General features: G+C 32.5%; 2 protein-coding genes and 1 pseudogene across 2 annotated transcripts in view; all 3 read left to right on the top strand.

The window, feature by feature from the left end:
- LOC124451166 overlaps nt 1–18246 on the top strand; it is a 194047-nt pseudogene that overhangs the window by 154299 nt on the left and 21502 nt on the right.
- LOC124450956 (brefeldin A-inhibited guanine nucleotide-exchange protein 2-like) overlaps nt 1–18246 on the top strand; it is an 82531-nt gene that overhangs the window by 63668 nt on the left and 617 nt on the right. The gene's annotated exons all lie outside the window — the stretch shown is intronic.
- LOC124450952 overlaps nt 2984–18246 on the top strand; it is a 101393-nt gene continuing 86130 nt past the window's right edge. The window contains exons 1-2 of the mRNA XM_047001603.1: nt 2984–3005; nt 5510–5589. The gene's annotated coding sequence lies outside the window, so the exon portion shown is untranslated. The remainder of the gene's footprint in view (nt 3006–5509; nt 5590–18246) is intronic.

Genomic DNA, 18246 nt, shown 5'->3' with positions numbered 1-18246 from the left:
ATTACAATTTCGTGCAGCTGATGTTTGGAATGTATTCATGATTTACAAAGTTTCATTTAATAACAAAGATTTTTTATAATATGAACTGACTTATGCAAGAATATACATGTATGAAATTTTTGATTAATGAATGGAAGAAGTCCGTTCACAATTTTGAAAATCGTGTCTTAATCATTGGCATTCAAATCCTGTCTTAGATAGGTGACTCTCTATTCCTGAGTTAAAACTTGTGATACTTTATAAGATTTAGCAGTAGTCCTTTGGAATTTGACTATTCTTAATGTTATTATGTACTCTGCATGAGGTTCTTATTTATGTATTTTTATTTCTATAACAATTGTATTTAGTCAGTGATGTGTACTTAGTTATATAACTAGAATGTTCTACATAGATGTCATTAATGTTTTATAATACTGTTTGTTGAAGGAGATCCTGACTCGCTCTTCATCTTCGTTTGCTATTTAAAAGTGTTTATGTGACAAAATTCACAAGGATAATAGATTGATGTTACAATAAGGTATGAACTTTCATCACCATTTTTATTGTTATATGTATGTGGTCGCGTTGTTTATATTAAATCTCTCATCCGTTTGTTGAGTATGTGACATGTAAAGAACTAAAGCAAGCATAATTTTCTTCACACGGTCGTCTTACTTCTGAAATGGAAGTAATGTTAAAAGAATTAAGTGATATTTTAGAATTACACTACAGACATAACAAATTAGCTAAAGCAGCATCTCGATAAAGTATGACTAAATATGCATGAGAAATCATATCTAAATTTATATACCAACTTTCTAACTATTGACAATAAGCTGCATGGTAAAGAAAAGCAAAACCTGTTCAAAGGTATGGGAGAGGTTAAATAGGATACTTGTCTACGGAAAAAATGGGAATCTGTAAAAATTTATGCAGGGAAGGGCACGTGCCCAATCATGCATCACCTCCTTCTGCTGACGCCACTTTTGACTAATCTCTGTGTGTCTAGCAAAATGTTGATAGTTGTATACAACAAACCATTTTTAAAAGTAAGAAAATTTGAAATATAAGCAAATGTTAAACACAGGAAGAATGTATTTACACAGAGAAAGAACGCAACCGAATCTATTTTTGTGAATTGTTGATTCATGCAACACAGTGAGCTTTTAAAATTATAATTTGATCTTTTTTATCTAGCAGTCTTAAGGTTTAATTTCATTGCATCCTTTTCTGTTGTATCTACAGTGTTTTTATTGATCATAAGTAATTATAATTCCGTGCAGTTGATGTTTGCCATGTCTTCATAATTTACAATGGTTTATTCAATAACAAAGGTTTTTTATAATAAGAACTGATTTATGCAAGAATATACATGTATGGATTTTTGATTAATGAAGGGAAAAAATCCATTCACAGTTTCAAAATTCGTGTCTTAATCATTGGCATTCAAATCCTGTCTTAGATAGGTGACTCTCTATTCCTGAGTCAAAACTTGTGAAATTTTATAAGATTTAGCAGTAGTCCTTTGGAATTTGACTATTCTTAATGTTATTATGTACTCTGCATGAGGTTCTTATTTATGTATTTTTATTTCTATAACAATTGTATTTAGTCAGTGATGTGTACTTAGTTATATAACTAGAATGTTCTACATAGATGTCATTAATGTTTTATAATACTGTTTGTTGAAGGAGATCCTGACTCGCTCTTCATCTTCGTTTGCTATTTAAAAGTGTTTATGTGACAAAATTCACAAGGATAATAGATTGATGTTACAATAAGGTATGAACTTTCATCACCATTTTAATCTGATATGTATGTGGTCGCGTTGTTTATATTAAATCTCTCATCCGTTTGTTGAGTATGTGACATGTAAAGAACTAAAGCAAGCATAATTTTCTTCACACGGTCGTCTTACTTCTGAAATGGAAGTAATGTTAAAAGAATTAAGTGATATTTTAGAATTACACTACAGACATAACAAATTAGCTAAAGCAGCATCTCGATAAAGTATGACTAAATATGCATGAGAAATCATATCTAAATTTATATACCAACTTTCTAACTATTGACAATAAGCTGCATGGTAAAGAAAAGCAAAACCTGTTCAAAGGTATGGGAGAGGTTAAATAGGATACTTGTCTACGGAAAAAATGGGAATCTGTAAAAATTTATGCAGGGAAGGGCACGTGCCCAATCATGCATCACCTCCCTTCTTACTGACGTCACTTTTGATTAATCTCTGTGTGTCTAGCAAAATGTTGATAGTTGTATACAACAAACCATTTTTAAAAGTAAGAAAATTTGAAATATAAGCAAATGTTAAACACAGGAAGAATGTATTTACACAGAGAAAGAACGCAACCGAATCTATTTTTGTGAATTGTTGATTCATGCAACACAGTGAGCTTTTAAAATTATAATTTGATCTTTTTGTTTAACAGTTTTAAGGTTTACTTTCATTGCATCCTTTACTGTTGTATCTACAGTGTTTTTATTGATCATAAGTAATTATAATTGCGTGCAGTTGATGTGTGATATGTATTCATGATTTACAATGGTTTATTCAATAACAAAGATTTTTCTATAATAAGAACTGATATATGCAAGAATATACATATATGGAATTTTTGATTAATGAAGGGAAAAATCCATTCACAGATTCGAAAATCGTGTCTTAATCATTGGTATTCAAATCCTGTCTTAGATAGGCGATTCTCTATTCCTGAGTTTAAAACTTGTGAAACTTTATAAGATTTAGCAGTAGTCCTTTGAATTTGACTAATCTCAATGTTATTATGTACTCTGCATGAGGTTCTTATTTATGTATTTTTATTTCTATAACAATTGTTTTAGTCAGTGATGTATACTTAGTTATATAACTAGAATGTTCTACATAGATGTCATTAATGTTTTATAACACTGTTTGTTGAAGGAGATCCTGACTCACTCTTCATCTTCGTTCGTTATTTAAATGTGTTTATGTAACAAAACTCACAAGGATAAAAGATTGATGTTACAATAAGGTATGAACTTTCATCACCATTTTTAATCTGATATGTATGTGGTCGCGTTGTTTATATAAAATCGCTCATCCGTTTGTTGAGTATGTGACATGTAAAGAACTAAAGCAAGCATAATTTTGTTCACACGGTCGTCTTACTTAAAACGGAAGTAATTTTAAAAATTAAGCGATATTTTAGAATTACATTACCGACATAACAAATTAGCTAAAGCAGCATCTAGATAAAGTATGACTAAACATGCATGAGAAATCATATCTAAATTGATATACCAACTTTCTAACTATTGACAATAAGCTGCATGGTAAAGGAAAGCAAAACCTGTTCAAAGGTATGGGAGAGGTGAAATAGCATACTTGTCTATGGAAAAATGGGAATCTGTAAAATTTATGTAGGGAACAATCATGCATCACCTCCTTCTGACGCACTTTGACTAATCTCTGTGTGTCTAGCAAAATGTTGATATTGTATCAACAAACCATTTTAAAAGTAAGAAAATTTGAAAATAAGCAAATGTTAAACACAGGAAGAATGTATTTACACAGAGAAAGAACGCAACCGAATCTATTTTGTGAAATGTTGATTCATGCAACACAGTGAGCTTTTAAAATTATAATTTGATCTTTTTTATCTAGCAGTCTTAAGGTTTAATTTCATTGCATCCTTTTCTGTTGTATCTACAGTGTTTTTATTGATCATAAGTAATTATAATTCCGTGCAGTTGATGTTTGCCATGTCTTCATAATTTACAATGGTTTATTCAATAACAAAGGTTTTTTATAATAAGAACTGATTTATGCAAGAATATACATGTATGGATTTTTGATTAATGAAGGGAAAAAATCCATTCACAGTTTCAAAATTCGTGTCTTAATCATTGGCATTCAAATCCTGTCTTAGATAGGTGACTCTCTATTCCTGAGTCAAAACTTGTGAAATTTTATAAGATTTAGCAGTAGTCCTTTGGAATTTGACTAATCTCAATGTTATTATGTACTCTACATGAGGTTCTTATTTATGTATTTTTATTTTTATAACAATTGTTTTTAGTCAGTGATGTATACTTAGTTATATAACTAAAATGTTCTACATAGACGTCATTAATGTGTTTTAATACTGTTTTTTGAAGAATCTCCTGACTCACTCTTCATCTTCATTCGTTATTCAAATGTGTTTATGTAACAAAACTCACAAGAATAAAAGATTGATCTTACAATAAGGTATGAACTTTCATCACCATTTTTAATCTGATATGTATTTGGTCGCGTTGTTTATATCAAATCTTTCATCCGTTTGCTGAGTATGTGACATGTAAAGAACTAAAGCAAGCATAATTTTGTTCACACGGTCGTCTTACTTCTAAAGCGGAAGTAATTTTAGAAAAATTAACGACATTTTAGAATTACACTACAGACATAACAAATTAGCTAAAGCAGCATCTCGATAAAGTATGACTAAATATGCATGAGAAATCATATCTAATTTTTATACCAAATTTCTAACTATTGACAATAAGCTGCTTGGTAAAGAAAAGCAAAACCCGTTTAATGGTATGGGAGAGGTGAAATAGCATGCTTGTCTATGGAAAAATGAGAATCTGTGAAAATTTATGCAGGGAGGGTCACGTGTCCAAACATGCATTACCTCCCTTTTTGCTGACGCCACTTTTGACTAATCTCTGTGTGTCTAGCAAAATGTTGATAGTTGTATACAACAAACCGTTTCTTTTAAAAGTAAGAAAATTTGAAAAATAAGCAAATGTTAAACACAAGAAGAATGTATTTACACATAGAGAGAACGCATCCGAATCTATTTTTGTAAATTGTTGATTCATGCAACACAGTGAGCTTTTAAAACTATAATTTGATCTTTTTTATCTAGCAGTCTTAAGGTTTACTTTTATTGCATCCTTTACTGTTGTATCTACAGTGTCTTTATTTGTCATAAGTAATTATAATTGCGTGCAGTTGATGTTTGACATGTATTTATAATTTACAATGCTTTATTTAATAGCAAAGGTTTTTTATAATAAGAGCTGACTTATGCAAGAATATACATGTATCGAGTTTTTGATTAATGAAGGGAAAGTCCATTTACAGTATCGAAAATTTTGTCTTAATCATGGATATTCAAATCCTGTCTTAGATAGGTGATTCTTTATTCCAGAGTTATAACTTGCGAAACTTTATAAGATTTATTAAAAGTCCTTTGGAATTTGACTAATCTTAATGTTATTATATACTCTGTATGCGGTACTTATTTATGTATTTTTATTTCTATAACAATTGCTTTTAGTCAGTGATGTATACTTAGTTATAGAATAATAATGTTTGTTGAGGGAGATCCTGACTCACTCTTCTTTGTTCGTTATTTAAATGTGTTTATGTAACAAAACTGATATGGATAAAACGTTGATGTTACAATAAGGTTTAAATTATGATCACCATTTTTTTAACTGATATGTATGTAGTCGCGTTTTTTATATTAAATTTCTAATCTTTTGTTAAGTACGTAACATGTAAAGAACTAAAGCAAGCATAATTTTGTCCACACGATCGTCGTATATGAAGTCTTAATTCTAAACCAAAGACAATTTTACGTAAGTTAACCGAGATTTTGTATTTACATTTCTAACTTAACAAATTTGATACCGAAGCATTGCGTAGTATGAAGCATTGCTATAAACAAATCAATGTTTATATCCATTCCAAATGAAAATCGTTTGAATGATTCTATAATTGACTTTCAAAGCTCTATTTAATACTAAAAATGGAAAGTAGGTTTAATTTTTTGTTTCAAATTATCCACTATAAAATTGCGGCTCTTACACGAAGAAAAGATTTGATAATAAATAATTCTGCGTGAGTGATGCGCTTGACATTCACAGAAGTTATGTCATAATGTGACATTTCTTTTTAAATATAATTAAACTTAAGTAAACAGTACAATGTACAAATGTAAAGTAAAGATTAGGTTCCAGTGGTCAAAATGAACGCCAGATAACGTACATATTTCATCATCATTCATTTTGCACGTAATTTATTCTTAGATGAACTTTTATTTAGCATGTGCACTGAGAAACTGAAATCAAGATACTTGTTTTGTTTTCCAACGTGTCTAACTGTTTTAGTTACTTGAATTAAATCGTGTAGCAACACAAAGTCGAGAAATTTCACTGACTGTCAGGCCAGGCCTGCCGTGAGGTGATAGGCAAGGGGGTATTTTGCCTTGGGACAGTAATATAATAGGGCCCGGCGCAGGGGCGGATCCAGCAATTTTCGTGACTGGTGCACCACTGCGAGCGCCAAAGGCGCTAGCTCTGTAGGGGGTCTGGGAGGATTCCCCCTCGGAAAATTTTATATTTTAGACCGTCGGAAATGCGATTTCCTGCGTTTTGACAACAGAATTTAAAAAAAATTGGCTTTAGTTTGTAAACTTTTCGCAAATTTCAATGATATAAAATCTAAACTTCCACTAACCTTTAAACATTTTCATTACTACTATCAGATTTATCAAGTTTCATACCTTCGCCAAAACTTACAATCAGGAAGGTATCATTCCAATCCACGAGTGATTTTGAAAAGATAGAAGCTTCGCATATTTTTTGTCGTGAAACGCAAAGAAACCTTTTATATCTCACAAATGAAGCACAAGTTTTTTACCATTAATCACACTTGGTATCACTCGTCCAACAGCACCGGAAAAGATACGTAGATATAGCAAAGAAATGTTCACGATGTAATCATCGTACTAAAGGCAGGCAACAAGTAATGATAAATGTTATTCTTCTTCTTTCATTGATAATATCACTCCTCCAACAGCAGAAAAAGATACGTAGATATAGCAAAGAAATGTTCATGATGTAATCATCGTACTAAAGGCAGGCAACAAGTAATGATAAATGTTGTTCTTCTTCTTTCATTGATAATATCACTCCTCCAACAGCAGAAAAAGATACGTAGATATAGCAAAGAAATGTTCACGCAGTTACCATCACTTCTAGTTCTACAGAAGCAATAAAAATTAGAAAGTCTATTGAATAAAATCACTATTGACTCCATGTTGATAAAGAAAAGCCTTTTAGGGGAACATTCATCAAGCCTTAAAGTGTAATTTTTTGGGTTACCTTTAACAATCCGTAAATATTTTTTTAGATAATTGAATCTAAGCATGGTAATGCCAGTGCTATACTTTCCCAACCAAATTCATGAGACCAGCTTTCAAGGGGAGTATAAGTACGTACCTAATAGCTAATACTATGTGCCCTCCTAGCTTTAATCAAATAGCAATGGTGAGGACTTCTATACATAAGGATCAGGATACACATATGCACATATGCAAAAATAAAATATGGTGATGTAATATACAATGAAATATGTTAAAGAATTACAATATAGAACTGTTGCTCTAGTATCTTTATGTATAGTGGGTAATTTTGAGATAATAATAATCATGTAAAGACAATACAGTAACATCAAATCTATGTAAATGAAATGCTTTGCTGTGTACTCACCCTTTTGTGATCATAATGTTTTATGGTAAATTTAGAAATTTGGCACACTGTGCATGATTATAAATGAGAGCATACACTCAAAAAAAACATCATCTTGTAAACTCATGATTCCAGTTATAACAGCAACAGAGAAGATTCAAAGCAATATTTCAACTTCATATGAAAGTCATTATCAAGCTAGGTGTGGAAGAAATAATAAGGAATTGTTGTGGCAGAAATAATATGTAATTACAGTTTGCTTTGCTAAATTTCAGGGAATTGACAATATTAGGCATGCAATATGAAAATGAAAAACTCTAATGAATAACATGGTTGGTCCAGCATAGCTCTTACATTCAACACATTGCATAGCTCAGAAAGTTAGTATTTATAAACAAGCAAAATGTATGAAAAATGTGCCCTCTCTGTCTGTCACATTGAGCACATATTACAACATATTACATGGAATATTTAAATATCTATGAAATATCCTGAAGAAATGTAATATTAAATAATTAGCTCTTATATTTTTATGTATATTTAGTAACTTTGAAATCACAATATCCATGTGAGCAGAATTAGAGTGGAGATTTCTCCAGGAAGTAAGTAGAGACTTCTACCAGTGACTTTGTTCCGAAGAAATCTCCAGTATAAATATGCAGGATTACCCAAATTCAAACATATAGTTGTGAATAAAATGTTTTGTGATCTTATGTTACATGACACTTTATAAACCTGGCACAACAACATGCATAATTATGTGCACACTATTTATGGCATAAATCCAAAGCATTGCATTATACTACTGGCTAAATTTCATTGAGCCAACAACATTGGACATGGAGTTTGAAAATTGACATTGTAAAATAGAATACAGTAAATTTCGATTTAATAGGTTAATGCAGGTCAGGATGCTTTGAAATTTAAATAAATTCAACAGGGAATAAACACCCAATGTGCCCCTTCCCATCATATTCCTAACATTAAAGAGAGTAAGCCATAAACATTGCATAAATACAAGTATAGACATATAGCTATGCATTACAATGTCAAGCATAGTAAGCAGTAAGCGCTTCAAGCTACTTACTTTAATTAAAGCCTGCCAATTATCTCCCATATGGTTAGGGATAATCAACTCTGCGTTAAGATCTCTCGCCAGCTTTCCTTTTCGAAACAGGTCTGTTTTAGTCGGAATGGCAGCAGAGACTATTGCTTCATAATCCTTTCTTGCAGAAGAAATCTCGCTGGTTTTACTGTCTTGAATCAATGAGCCAAAATCGTATATATGCCTACTTTCAGCCATGATGACTTCAAGATATAAATAAGCCAAATGCCATAAGTCATGTAATTATAATTTTGAAGGTTTGAAGATTTATAACGCTGGCTCAAGTGCACCAGTCAGAATGAAATTTTGGTGTTCGTGGGCTTAAGTGCAACAGTCAGCAGCGATTTCCCACCGTGACGTTGGCTAAAAAACAATGAAATCCGTGACGTTTAGGTGGTTCACTCGGCCAAAGAGACTCGGGACTGTTGCACCAACTGGTGCACTTTTTCCCCACCGTGACGTAGTGATTACAATCTAGCCACCGTGACGTAGAAATACAAATTCAGCTCAGTGTAGCTGGATGATGAAACAAATTTTCGCTAAAAATTTCGACACATAAAATCGCCATATTTAGCGACGCATTTTTTAATAATGCGGCTGTTATCAAAATGATACTCACATGTAAACAATCGACGAAGGTTTTTAACAATATTTCTCAATCATCAATGTACATTTGTTGTCAATATATTGTCAGTGTTAAGGTATTTAAAGCATTTAGAAACTATAAACGTAAACGTTCCAATCTGATATATTTCTTGCATTTTGCTCGTATTGATTGTTAGTTATAATACGTTGTGAAAGATTAACTATTCAATTTTATGACTGATGCACTCGCATCAGTTGCACCAGCCTGGATCCGCCCCTGGCCCGGCGCCTCCTCATTTGAACACGTGAAAATTGCAAAATTGAAGTTTATAAAAAAGTAATGAATGATTTGTGTATTATTTGTACTTGTCTTACGTTATCTCATCATGCAAAAGATATTCATCAATTGTTAAGTTTTTAGAAATTCTCGTAGCATCTTCAAACGGAATCACGCTTTAAGTGTTATCAATATGAGCAGGCATGTGGTTAGAATGTAAAATTTGGGGAATTAACAACATTTTTTTTGGGGGGGACAAATGTAGTCGTCAAGTTATACTGTATTATAACAATAATATAATTTATCACTAGTTAGTTTTTGTGGGTAACCGCTGTGCATGCGCGGCTAACCACTATGCCATACTGAAAAAGTGTCTGAGTGAGGCAGGCAGTGTTTGTTCGTCGTGATATCCTCGGCTGTGTCATCGGTGATAGTCGCTTATGCAAACGATCACGAATAGAATTTTTTTAAGTAAAGTCAATATTTATGTTGTTCTTCAATTACCTATGCTTTAGAGCGTATAATCTGCACTTTGTTTTAGTGACTATAGTCAAAACCTAGCGGCTGAAAATATCATTCATTTATACGCCTTACTGGTGATTACAGACGTCAAATTTATCTCGTTTGAGCAAAAAATGCAAGGAACTTGATACTCTGTGCAGTCCGCACTTGTATTTTGTTCTGTATTTTATTCATATGTCGCGTTGTTTATCTTTCACCCTGTGTTCTGTGTTTTAGTGAGGAAAAGTTAAAGCAGATAGGAGATATTTTTCTTTATTTTCAATTCAATTAGTAATGTTGACGATTTGGATTTAACAGATTGTCAAAAATGACGAAGAATTTAAATATATTATTAGAGTTAAGGTCCTATGGGGGAGTACTGCAGTTCAGCGGACACCTTGGACGCTGACCCAAACTCTACCCTATAATCACAAGCAAAAACAAGCCCGCGGTCACAAGCGCTTCGGGTGTCCGCTAAACTGCAGTCAAGCAAAAATTTAAATTGGAGCAGAATCATCAGCAATATAGTCCTATCAAAATGTTAATAAGCAAATATTCATACAACACAGCGAACCAGTTTGATATATCCTGTTAAAAGAACGACGTATCTCTTCACCACACGATTGTTAGACAAATAAGATATATTATTTATTAACTGGGAGTTACTAACGCTGCCTCTTGCGCCGAGTAGGCGAAAATATTATTATTTTAAGTGTTTTTTCATTGTATCAAATCAACTATTTTAATGCCTTGATGTAAGATCAATTACTGGGTCATGTTACTAGGCAGTGAACACAATTTTTATCGAGAAAAAGAAATGAAGCACACAAGTCTTTATAAATGACTTGCAGTACTATTTTTAATTTATCCTTTTAACTTTTGTAAACATTTTGTACATTTAAAATTATACCTTTTTTCACAAAATCATTCCTCATTTCTAGAATAAAAAATGGTTTCGCCACCTAATAAGTTAAAGATTGAGTCAAGTGGATCTCGTTGTACTCATTTTGTACATTGCAAATTGATGCTTTTTGCACAAACTCGTTTTTCATTTTTAGCTTGAAAAATGGCTTCATCACCTCAAAAACTGAAGTTTGAGGCAAACGGATTTCGTTTAAGTAAACTTTTAATCAATAAAGGAACCCAAGCCCTAAAAACAACATTGCAATTCATTATAAATCGTCAATCATCAAACTTAAAGGATAAACTTAATGATCCTTCTACAAAGAGTAAATTGACATCTCTAAAATTGAAAGTCGTCAACAAAGAGCAATGGAACCTTCTTTACCCGTCAACTGGTTCACCTGACATTGAAAACTTTGATATTTCATTATTGACTGTCTTGTTACGTAACATATGTGGTCTAACAGTGCCACATGGTGGATGGAATAAACTTCCTTCCTCTTTGGATACTTCAATCTCAGCAAACATTGCAAGAATAAAGTTTTATCGAAACAAAGTGTACGGTCACATAACTACAACTAGTGTAAATGACAGTGAGTTTGAGTACTTGTGGCAGGAAATTTCAAAAGCATTGGTTGGTCTGGGTATTCAACAAACAGAAATAGATGAATTAAAGAATGCTCCCCTCAGTCACGATGAAGTAAATTTTATTGGAATGTTAAAAGAATGGTATAAAACAGAAGAGCATTTAATCGATGTCGCTGAAAAAATAAAAGAAGATGTGAAAGTAATGAATAGAAATTTTGTAGAGATGAAACAAGAGATGGCAACAAAAGCTGATGTAGCTGAAATTACACAAGTTATGTTAACAAAAGCTGATGTTGTTGGAGTAAGAGAAATGATACAGGACAACATATGCTCAGATCTTCAGAAGCTTGGAAAGTGTAATTTTAATGGTCTGTTAAGAGATCTTAACAAGAAATACTTCAAAAGCACCAGACAATGGTGATTTTGAAAACTTGACACGTGGTTTAACGACTAAAGTGAAGATGCTTCTAATGTCATGGTTTTGATCACCGGTCCTGGTGTTGGTAAAAGCGTGTTTGCTGCTTAGGTGTGTCGGTGATATTCTGAAAAGGCGAAACTTGCCGCTGACGATTTCTGCAAATATAATCAGATTATAGAAATCCTCAAATGTTGATAGAATCATTGGCTAGTAGCATGTGTGATACAATACCAAATTTTAAAACCAAACTGAATAAAGAATTACAGAGAAACAGTTCCAAAGAATCGATCATCGATGCATTCCTTGTTTTATTAAATAATCCATTGCATTCATTAAAAGATCATGAACCAATGCTTTTGGTTATTGATGCCTTAGATGAAAGTCAAGTTGAGGGCAAAAGTGAATTGTTGGAATTGATTGCAGAAGAGTTTGATCGACTACCTAAATGGATTAAAATCTTCATCACCAGTCGTCCAGAACTTCCTGTTAAAACAGAATTGAAAGACATGAATCCTGTAAAAATAAAAACTCAACCTCATGATAGAAAGAACAATTACGATCTGTTCAAGTATTTAACACATGAGTTGAATGTTAATATCTTCAATCCTTACATGTGGCAAGAAGACAGTGATGACATTGTTGACAGTGATGACAGTGATGACAGTAATGTCATTGTTGACAGTGATGACAGTGATGACAGTGATGACAGTGATGACAGTGATGACAGTGATGACAGTAATGACAGTAATGACCGTGATTACTTATTTGACAGTGATAACGTTTACATAGTTTTCCGTTTATTAGTTAAAAAATGCGCGGGTTCGTTTCTGTACGCTTACCACGCACAAGAGAGTTTAAAAAAAGAAAAAACTGAGCTAACTGTCAAGAATATTAGACAATTGGTTCCTACTAAGTTGAGTAAATTTTACACAGAACAATTCAAGAGATTAAATAAATCATTGAAAGGAATAAGTTTATCAACACCCAATACCGTTATTTCCGATAAAAACTTTACGGAATGTCTTGAAGTGTTGGTGACTTATCAAAGTATTTTGCCTTTGTCTTTTCTTTTTCAATGTTTAGGTTTTTCTGATGACATGAAGTTTAACGATCGTATTAAAATACAAGAAGTGCTATCTCAATTTTTCCCAATTTACGATGATTATTTGACCGTGTATCACAAGTCTCTCATTGATTGGTTAAGATCAGATGGTTATGAAGAGCATGAGTTTACAGTTGAACTAAAAAATGGTCATAAGTTTTTATGGCATGCTTGTGAGAAAGTGTTTAAACACATCAAGTCGATGAACATTTTTGAAGATCAGATGAACACTGCTATGATTAAATATGCTTTGAAGAATGGAGTCTATCATATGTCAAACTGTGGCGAAAATGTTGACTTAAACTTGGCTGTAGATGTCAAAGTGGTTTGTGCGAGGTTAATGTATGGGGAATACATTGACGTGGATACCATTAGGTCAGAATTAATTAAAATCATTAAGGAACGACAAACTTTCTTGAAAAAAGATGTACTTGAGGAAGTACAATTTCATTTCCTTATGACGGAAACAAGTTCATATATGATTCATGACATCTTAAATTTTTTACAACATATTGCAAACAGAATTGATGGCAGTAACGAAAAAAGATTATTGGCAAGGAATTTATTGAAACAAAGAAAGTTTGTTTGGTTTGAGGATTTAGACTCAACATATTTAACAAACCATCATCATTTGACTGTCTCCTTTCGTGCTAACGTTACATCTCTTTGTGTTTCGTCCAATGAAGAATTTCTTGCTGTAGGATATGAAAATGGTCAAATATCTATTTTTGAGCTTCCTACATTTACAGAAAGATGCACTCTAGGCACTGCACTCGGTGATTCAAGTTTCGATAAGTGGGATGATGTAGACACATTTATGTCGCTGTATAACATCTCTGACTATCCAACATCAAGCGAATTTGGTTTTGTACGTGGAAACATCTGTTGTTGCTCCTTTTCACCTACCGGAAATAGACTGGTAACTAGTGATGGATCTCCTGAAGTAAAGTTGTGGGACGTTAACAATGGACGTTTGTTATCATGTTTACAGTCAGATGATGTCGTTAATCGTTGCTCTTTCTTAGATTCTGGTTTGTTTATTACAGCAAGATATGATGCAATGTTTTCTAAAGATGTGTTCACTGCATGGAATTCATTAACTTTGCAAAGAATTGATCGACGCCGTGTTGTTGATTACCAAAAACTACAATGCACCGATAAATATTCAGAGTTCTATGTTGCAAAGTTCTTCTGGACTTCGTGTGTTTTTCAATTCCCAAAGGCAATCGATATTTTTTCCCAACCTTCACATTTATTGATAACACACCATTATCGTGATTGTATTTTTTATCATACAAGCCAGAATGGAAAGCTTTCTGAAACCACTCAGTTGACAAAATACAATGATCAAGGAGAAATCGTGTTTTGTTTACCAAATGGTAGGTGTCCATGTGTTGATAGGGCTCTTAACGAAGTCCATCCCATCTCGTTTAAGGAATTTTACGTTGTGCCGTATTTTTCCAAGCTTAAAGTTTTCAAAACTGATCATCTTTGGAGACATTCATTTATCTTTGAGGAATTTATAATTAAATGTTGTTGTTTTTCACCGGATGGATCTTTTTTTGCTGCTTTCGCTGTTGGTTACCACGTCAAAATTCATATTTGGAGCATTGAACGTTGCACTGTTATTCAAACTGTACCAATGCAACTGAAGAATGCATTAGGATGTTGGTGGTCAGATGGTTTACTGTGGATATGGGATGGGTCTGATCATCTTACGAAGATATCAACTTCATCTGAAAATTTTGTAGATTCTACTCAAGCAAAGCATGTTAACATTGGATTTAGACCGCGAAAAATTTTAACATTTGCTGATGTCTTACTTTGTATTAAGGAAGAAAAGTTTGTTCAAGTTGTTACAATTACCAAGGGTAAGATACAGTACAACAAAAGACTTCCTGTGGATAGTTCAAAATTTAAAGCAGCAGCTGTATCACCTGATAATTCTGTTTTTTTAACTGTAAGCAAAACAGAATACACATTATGGAAATGGAGAAATAACAACAATGAACTTTACATAGAAAATTGGCATACTGCAGAATTACCCATAGCAACTGTCATTGAAAACTTTGTTGAAGAACAGATAATTGTAAATGATCTAGAGCTCAACTGCTGTATAAGTGATAGTAAACAAGCAGTCATAACATTTTGCAAAAGCATGAAAATTATGGGCATTTATGTAATTAATGTTCACGAGAATGGTGATGTGAATGAGATTTTGCATAATGTCGGTGGACTAATATTGGACTCTAACCTAATCATACACAAAGCTTGTTGCATTGAAGTGTTTTATGGGTCATTGGTTGTTGTAGATTTAAAGAGTGGTAAAGTATGCGCTAAATTTAACGAACGTTATTCTAAGTCTATTATAACTATGCATTCCAATACAGGAACTTTAGCTATTGTTCGCAGATTAAATAGCAGAATTCAATTTTTAAAACTTAATGCTCCTGAATAAATACATCAACTCAAACTTTAATAGTAAATTCAAAAACCTGTTGAGAAAATTGCACTTAGATGTTGATGGTCGTAAGGATGATTGCTTGTTTCCACTTACTATAGTTTAGTACCGAAGAGGTATACTTATTCTACCAGGCAATCTTTAAGAAATTATCTATATTTACCAAAATTAAATTTGGACCAATTTTGCAAAAGATGTTTTAAATTCATCTGTACTATTTCTTGCAATATCTTACCTCCTGCTATCAAAGAATGTAAAATATTATCTATGTTTTGCAATAATCTGAAACGATGTATAATTGCTTTTTATAACACAAATGACTTGTATTTAAAAAGAGCGTTTCTATACTAATTGATCAGGAATATTTGTTTATTCATTTCTAAGATTCTACTTGTAATCTTCATAAATGAATTGTCATTTAAACAGGGCATCCTCTAGATTAGACTACTACTGTAAGATGCTCTGTCAAACTTATTATGTATTGTACCTCTGAACAAATTTCATGTTGATGATTTACTTTTTAATAAAAATGTATGGTTAGATAATTTGGTTATTTTTATTTAACAAATAGATAACATTTAACCGTTGTCTATACAGTTATAGATACACAGGTATGACGTCATTGTGATAAAAACTGAGTGGCCACGAGCCGCCGGGCAAATCAATGTTTGAAAACCGGATTTTTTCTTTCCTTTTTGCTCAAATGCGTCCAATACTTCAACTGGACATTCTTAAATTTTTTATTTGCCCATTCAGGGATATATTCAGGTAAATATTCAAATAAATTCTCCGTTCATTTGTCATTTAAAAACAAGGAATTTTCTGTGACCTCAATTCCGTGCGTCTGTCCTGTTATAGATCATAGCTCTCGACCAATGAAATTGCTCAAATTCTTCCGGTTATTACATAATATTATTTATTAAACGTTCACTACATAGAAATGAAAGAATGTCGACTACTCATTCATGGTGAGTGATTTGATAATATGGTGTTGTTGTAGATGAAGATTATTTTGATGAAATTATAGAGTGACTTTCTTTAGACATGCTTTCAAGAACTGTAAATATAATTTAATATCGTGGAAATAGGTTTTGTATGATGTTAAAAATTCACATGTATAAAAACACCATTTGGGTTTTATGGTCATTAGTTGAAAAATGTGAGAGATCATTTTTTTACGTTTATTATGTAGATATGACCTTAAAGACAGAAAATGTTATATACTGTCAACAATTCCCGTATGTAAAAACATCATCATGACGTAATGTCAATAACTGTGATGAAAATTAATAAAACTTTTACGATTTTGAAATAAGTTTTTTTGAATAGAAGAATTATATTATTTTGAATAATATTTTCTTGATTAAAATATTGAAGATTATTAATTCTCACTTTCTGTCTTCAATGGTTAAAATAAATTTTATCATCATGATATTGGGGTTGATAAAACGTTAAATATACAGTTTCAATTTGTGACAATTGTAAACATAACAAGAAACATTTTACTTATTATAAATATTAAAGCTGAGCAAAGTGCTTTTAAAAGAGCCATTCAATACAAAAATGAAGTATAAAAAGAAATATTTATTTAGTAGCGTAACGTTTCGTCTTGACTCTCAAGACGTCATCAGACAACATTGAATTACAAGTATAAAGGGATTTATATATATAATAGCTATTTACATAATATTAAATTATATGGTGGGATGAAAAAGATGAAAGTAAAAGTGGGATAAGATGGTATGAAATGGGATAAGTGGAAATCACGAAAGAAACCAAAACACACACAATCACAAAATATACAGACATGGAGTTTCCTTGTGAATTCCACTTATCCTTGGGCTTTATTATTTACAATTAGAATTTGCTTTCCGCCTGGTATATCCCCGGTCACTATTCTGAAGAAACATTTTAACAATGATTTTAAAGATCGTTGTGCTTTAAACACTCCACATTAATACCCAGTCTCCAACACGGACAGACTTCACATCATCAGCAACTGCCAACACTTTGCCGACACCCTCGTTACCACCAACTGCAGGGAGGGAAGGTTTGATCGGATACAATCCTAAATAAAAAGTGACAGACTAAGAATTTCAAGGGGGGGAGGCATGCATATAATGGTATCAATTGCACTCCCCACCTTGAAGCACATTCAGATAAGCTGGATTGACAGGTGAAGCCAACATTTTTAGAAAAACATTTTCTCTGTTGAATTCTGGTAGAGGATAATCTTGTAGATTACAAAATCCAAGTAGAAATCAGTTGCAGATCCAGATGAGGGTTGCAGTATGTTCACAGACAGAGACAGCCTCTCCAGAACTTGGATAATTTATTGATAATTTCGTAGAAGCACTATTGCTAATGTGCATTTAATATACACGACGAGTTTTTTTAAAATAGACATGTTTTCACATCTCATGATGCCATCTTCAGGATGAGTGAAATAATAAACAATACAAGGTTTGTATAAAAGTAATATGATACATAAATTACAACAATAATAAAGAAATAAGATAAATTAATGGAGTGCTTCATTGATATTGATAATAAAATTGACATGCCTGTGTAGGAGCTAGCACTAAATACTTGCATGAATTGCCATGTGTAAAATCGTCGGCACTGACTACAGAACAAGTCAACCACTTTCACCGTTCACAGGAATATTTTTATCTGATAACCTTACTTGGGTCGCCATATTCGGAATAAACTAAAGCTTTAGAAGACCGAGGTATACTTTCAGACGTGATCGAAAATGTGCTCGAAAATTTTACAGCTTTGCTTGTAAATATGTGGTGCTACTTTCATGTTG

The sequence above is a fragment of the Xenia sp. Carnegie-2017 genome, unplaced genomic scaffold, assembly GCF_021976095.1.
Source record: "Xenia sp. Carnegie-2017 unplaced genomic scaffold, XeniaSp_v1 HiC_scaffold_24, whole genome shotgun sequence".
Taxonomy (NCBI): Eukaryota; Metazoa; Cnidaria; class Anthozoa; order Malacalcyonacea; family Xeniidae; genus Xenia; species Xenia sp. Carnegie-2017.
The sequence above is the reverse complement of the archived record's forward strand: the minus strand, read 5'-3'. Positions and strand labels throughout refer to the sequence as shown.